At 44.4% G+C, this 6000-nt stretch overlaps 1 protein-coding gene across 2 annotated transcripts in view; it reads left to right on the top strand.

Moving 5' to 3' along the window:
- The first annotated feature begins 5244 nt into the window (after window positions 1-5244).
- The window catches only part of GPATCH2L (G-patch domain containing 2 like), a 41476-nt gene continuing 40720 nt past the window's right edge, over window positions 5245-6000 (top strand). For both annotated transcript variants that reach the window (XM_054970986.1, XM_054970985.1), the window contains exon 1: window positions 5245-5309. The gene's annotated coding sequence lies outside the window, so the exon portion shown is untranslated. The remainder of the gene's footprint in view (window positions 5310-6000) is intronic.

Raw genomic sequence — 6000 nt, 5'->3', positions numbered from 1 at the left:
AGATCAGGTATGAGTTTAACAATAAGAGGTTAACAGAAGTATGAGCTATAACCTGCAGCATGGATTTATAAACAACAAATCACCTTAGACCAACTGATTACTTTCTCTAATTGAACCCACAAAATTAGTGGAGGAAGAGAATGCCACATATGTAATATACCTGGAGCCAAGCAAAGCATTTGATACCATGCCTCATAAAACGTTACTTGAAAAAATGAATTGGCTTGTCACTCTCATATGGATTAAAAGCTAACAGAAGGATCATAAACAAAAGAGAATGCAAAACAGTGTTGAATTGTGGGCAATAATGCACAAGTGGGCACAATTATTAGCTTTAATGTCTTTGCTGAAGATCTGGAGGGTACAGATCAAAGAAGTTGACTAATGACACTAGAGAAGAATTGGGAAAGGGAGCTGCAAACATCAGTGAAACAGGGGAAAAACATGAAGGGTTCTTGGCTGGAAATGTGGGTGGGAAATAATAAAGGTAGGCAGTTCATACCAGAGGTGGAAGCAGCGTTTTAGAAAAAAAATATGGCCATGTGGTGAAGAAGTACACTAACAGTACAATCCTAAACAGAGTTACTCCAGTCTAAGCCTATTGCTTTCAATGGGCTTAGACCAGAGTAACTCAGTTTAGGATTTCACTATAAGTATTTTTAGAACAGCTTGACTGAAATGCTCGTAGCACATTCCATCCAAAGTACCATAGCCTTTCCCAAAAATAAGCTCTGGTGTTTGGGTTTCAAGCAGAAGTGCTAATTGTCTGCTACACATCCCAAGATGTCACCAAGAGGCCTCTGTCACACTACAGAAAAAATTATGCATTTTAAAACGTTTTGCATAAAATTAAAGGGCGAATACATGAATGCACAAATGTTCATGTAGTCTTTTAAAAATAAAAAATTGCAGATATCTCCACTTGGGTGGGATGGGGAGGAGACTTATATTGTGTGAGCCAGCATTAATTTCACTGGAATGCTTGCCAGCCATTTTGTTTGCTAAACTGGCCTCACAGTGTGGCTAAAGGGTGCTTTATTTATCTAGAATATTTATAAGCTACTGTCCACAAGGTCACTAACAAACAAGTAAATATATAAAACAATTTCCTTTACCCTTCATAACCTGATCTAAAAACACAGTAGTGTAAAGAAGTGGTCACAAAGAGATGCATAAAGGGATAGTGACTATAGTCTTTACTACTATGTACTGTCTGTTGCTGTAAGTATGATCCTGCTGGATAGTTTCTGTGTCAGGCTTAGAATTGCTTATGCTCTGTTTTAGCATTTTTCAGCTCTGTATTGGATTTCTGCTCATTTCAAATCTTTGCAAACTTGTATTTACATACCATATTACATTGTTTATTGAAATGTCTTTGAAATGGACTGTGCTGACTCACACTGTGTAATCTGCCTTGAGTCTCAGTGAGAAAGGACTATGAATAATGTAAATAAATAAAAAATAAGAACACACAAGAGTGTTAACAAATGTCATTTATAGCTTTCGTTCAGTGTGAAGATATTTCATAAAAGTCTTTAGGTATGCTGAAAAAGGTACCAATCTCATCTCCTGGAAGAAGATCAGCTGCTGTCAAAGAGGCTTACTTTGAAAAATATGATGAGTGGAATGTAGGGTTAAAAAACAAAAGAACAAGTATACAACAAAACCCCAAGATGCACTGCATAAGTAGTAACTACTGAGGTTGCAGTTTCATGATCTGGTAATGATCTGCACAGAAACAAGGAGAGATTCTTATCAATATATCTACCAAGGTGCAAATCTCAAAGAAATCAATAGAAGAATGTCAGAACTTCAGTATGGAGAAATGTTACTTTCATTTGTACAAAGGCTGGAGGTCAGAGACTACTAACTGTTTTTTCATAAATAAGAACTTAGGGCCAGGCTACAAGTGACAAATGACACAGGTTTGACACTTGTCAGCTTCCCTCAAGTTCTGATGGGAAATGTAGGCATCCTAGTCTTGCAGCTTGGCTCTCCGACTGCTGACCGATGGACTTTTCAACTGTCACTTGTCCAACATTCCACCAAGCTGCCTACATCTCCCATCAAAACTTGAGGGAAGCTGACAAGTGTCCAACCTGTGTCATTCATCACTTGTAGCCTGGCTGTTAGTCAACAACCTTTGGTAAGACATTGTATAGACCAGGGAAGGGAACTGAAGGTTAGAGGCAGAGGGTTAGGTTACTTTTCATGATTTTCAGGCTCGAGATGGTTCCAAGAAATCATGCTTGTAAATGAATGCTTCTGTAGATATTCAGATGAAAACCTGTGGCCCAGTCCTGTACTACAGAAGCAGAAGTTTGTGGTGCTGCTGCTATCCTATGCTGACAAACTGGGGCAGAACCAAAGCCATCCCAGGTTTGTAGTTATCTTTGTGGTTCCTGCAGCCCATAAAGTGTGCTGTTTAAGTAGGCTGGAGGGTGCTTGACAATTTATGATGGTGAAAACAGGAGAGGCGGTTACAACTGCACGAAAGCTGCTCCTGGGCCAATGGTGAGGCTGGGTTCTATCCCAGGCAATGGACAAGCACATCTATTTACTTTATTCTTTTAAAGAAGTTATCTTTTTGCCACAGTGTTTGTGTCCTGTCCTGAAAATTCTTGCTCAGGATTGGACTGTTCAAGTATGTAATTTGTTCTGGGGTCATTTCATGAACTATGTCTTCTGGAATATCAGTTACATTCACTCAGTTGTCAGTTAGAAAGTAGCATACATGAGCCACTGATGTGACTTATTTGCACACGTATGGGATCATTCATGAGATTAATCATACATATGGCAACCTAATCTATTCTCCAAGAGTTAAGAAGTTCACTCTCAGCTTCTGATGAAAACCCACAAACAAAAGCTCAGTTTTTGATGGTGTTTTTGGTTGGTTAAGGTGGCGGGGGAATGTGCTGCCAAGTCCAGCTGACTTATGGTGACCCTTCATGGGATTTTCAAGGCAAGAGACTTTCAGAGGTGGTTTGCCATTGCCTGCCTCTATGTTGTGATCCTGGACTTCCTTGGTGGTTTGCCATCCAAGTACTAACCAGAACCTACCCTGCTTAGCTTCCAAAATCTGACTAGCCTGGGCAATTCAGGTCAGGGCACCCAAGTCCTTGGTTAAATACTGACAATAGAATCAGAATAGTATTGATCTTTTTAGTGAACGCCGTCACTAAGGTCAAGCTTGACATGCAGGTTTTTAAAGAGTTGGGTCTGTGTTCCCTGCAGCCACAGAGCAGCTTTGAGAATGGCTGTTTTTACTTCTCCATGTGCACAGACTACTCCAGGAGGAGCAGAAAAAACAGGAGAAATCTCCATCCCGTGCTAATTTGACATGGGGCAACAGTTTGAGGGGCAAGGGGAGAGCCCTCCTCCCCCCACAGAGGCATCCCGAGGCCATTTGGGCTTTTATTTTTTAACAGCCATTCCCCAAAGCTGTTGTGTGGCTGTGCAGAACCAAAGTTGGTTCTGGAGAACCATCTCTTTAAAGACCTGCACATCTAGCTTGACTCTGTTATCCTGTGTTCTGGATTAATTGAAAATATTCTCAGTATTTATTAATCTGTTCTAGATTAATCATCCTAAACTTCAGGTGTTAATTTTACCAGTCCTACAATGTTCTAGGATTGTGTTTGATTTTTATTATATGTAAATTTATCTGTATTTAAGATTTTTGGGGTGAATTGTTGTGAGTTGCATACCTTTGGTGGAGAGATGTGGAATACAATCTTTGAATAAATAGAAAGCAACCAAGTAAAGCATGGAAGAGTGGAAAAGCCTACTTTTTATCTCTCTGAAAATGGCAAGACAGCATGAAATAAAACATGAAGTCCCCTTCCTCTGACAAGTGATAACACAAAACAATTAGGACATCCTAGAGGTGTTTTTTTTTTAAATTAAACTCTTAGTACAGTGCCTTTTTTAAAGAGCTATACTGTTTATTTGTTACGCTACTGAACCAGACCAGAACCAACAGACCCCACAAAGGCAGGCCTCTCAAAAGAGCCTGTAATGGAAGCAATCTATGTAATAAATGTAATAATGGAAAGCTTGGGTCCGATGGCACCTCTGCAGTCCAGTCAAAAGGAACATGTGAATGCCTCTTCTTGAAAGCTAACACTCACTCTCTGTTGTAAATGCTCAAGCAAAAGAAGTCCTCACTTTACGAGAGGCATACGCATGCAAATAAAATGTGCCTTTTGCCCCTTTCAAACCCTCAGTTGCAAGTACACAACTGGATCCTGGTCACCCCTGCTGGGCATCGTAAAGAGACAAGTGACGAGCATGACCGAAAGAAAACGTGTCCACCCTGCGGGACTAACAAAATTTATTCCAGTATGTTTTCATATGACCTTTACAATAGAAGAGGAACAAAGTTTATTCTAGTATAAGTTTTCATGTGACCTTCACAATGGAAGATGAATTGAGTGTGTATTCTTGGACACAGTGGTACAAAATTAAGAGACCACACCAGAGAAAAACAATAAAGCTCTCCCCGCACCCTGGGACATCTTGATCGCAGTGTGGTCTTCCTACTGACTTCACACACCGGTAGCCCCATCCAATGCATGTTTACTCTAAATTAAGTCCCTTGAGAGTTCAATCGGATTTACTCCCAAGTAAAATTAAGCATGCTTCCAGCAGCCCCCTAAGGGTGTAGCTGCTGTACTATAGTAGTTAAGTGGTTGGGCTGCAAACCAGGACTCTCCTGGTTCGAGTCTCACTACAACCATGAACTCTGTAGGTGGCCTTGGGCAAGCCACTCCTCTCAGCCCCAGAGCCCCTCCCAGCTGCATTGTGGGGATAACAATGACTTTGTTTACAGCTCTTAGTGTGGCACTAATCTATCCAAAAGGGCGATATATAAGCACAGTTATTGTTGCTATTATTATTATCTGACAATATTTATCTGCTCCGGAAATCTCGTGGCTCTTCAAGGTGCCAGTGGACCCCAAGGAAGGGCGCCTCTAGGAGGGCCGCAAGCTCGCAAAGAAAAAGCGCGAGATGCTGCCAGGCGGCAAAGCGTGGCCGCCCAAGCGGAGCCCCTCGAAACCTTTCGCGTCTCTTCGGACTCCGCTTGAGCAGGCGCCACGTCCACCACCCCCGGCGGGTCACTCGGTGGACGGGACGGAGCTCAACAGAACGAAAAGAAGCGCCGAGTGGGCGGAGCTGGGCGGGGAGGAAGTGGCCCCCCCTCTCCCTGACAGGACCGGAAATGCCGTTTGGGACCCGAGCGGGAGAGGCCTGGGAGGCTGCGGCCAGGGCGTGAATGAGGCCTCCGAGGCCGCCGCGGAAGACGGGTGAGCCGGCGAATGCCGCCGCCAGCGAGGAAAGGTAGGGCGGCGGGAGGTGGAGGGTCCAGGGGGGCGCTGCCTGCCACGGGGGCTGGACTGCCCGGATCGAGGAGGCCGTCGATAGAACCGGAGGGAGGGCAGGGACGGCTTGGGTGGCCGCCGCGGTTCGGGGAGGCCTCCCGGAGGATCAGGCGGCGAGGCGGGGCAGGGGCCGTGCGGGTGGGAGAAGTAGGACGTTCAGGTGGGGCGCGGTGCCCTGTCAGGGTTGGGCAGAGGAATGCCTGAAAGGAAGGGAAGGTTTCCGGGGCTCTGGGGCACCTTAACGGCCGACTCTAAAGCGTGGCGCCCTTAGGGGGCAATATTGCTCTTACCTGCGAGTAAGCACGTTTGGGGCTTACTACTAAGGAGGCACGCATAAGTTTATGCTGCTCAAGTCCTTTTAAACCCTTCTTCACGGCAGTAACTTGTTGCCGCTTACCCGGCCTCCTCCTTGACGCGTGACTTGTTTTCTGGATCGAGGGTGTTAGTAGAAACGGGTCTAGAGGCCAGACAACTGACACGCACGATTTTGTCTTTTGTCAAGGTTTTCAACTTCTCCTTTCCTCTGAAGAGTTCATGGTTTCTTCCTCCTTTCCTGTCAGCCACACGGTGAAGTACTCAGTGGCTGGTTCCTAGAAACAATAGTTGCATACTAGAG

The sequence above is a fragment of the Eublepharis macularius genome, chromosome 2 (genome assembly GCF_028583425.1).
Source record: "Eublepharis macularius isolate TG4126 chromosome 2, MPM_Emac_v1.0, whole genome shotgun sequence".
Lineage (NCBI taxonomy): Eukaryota > Metazoa > Chordata > Lepidosauria > Squamata > Eublepharidae > Eublepharis > Eublepharis macularius.
This window is presented reverse-complemented; position numbering and strand designations above follow the sequence as displayed.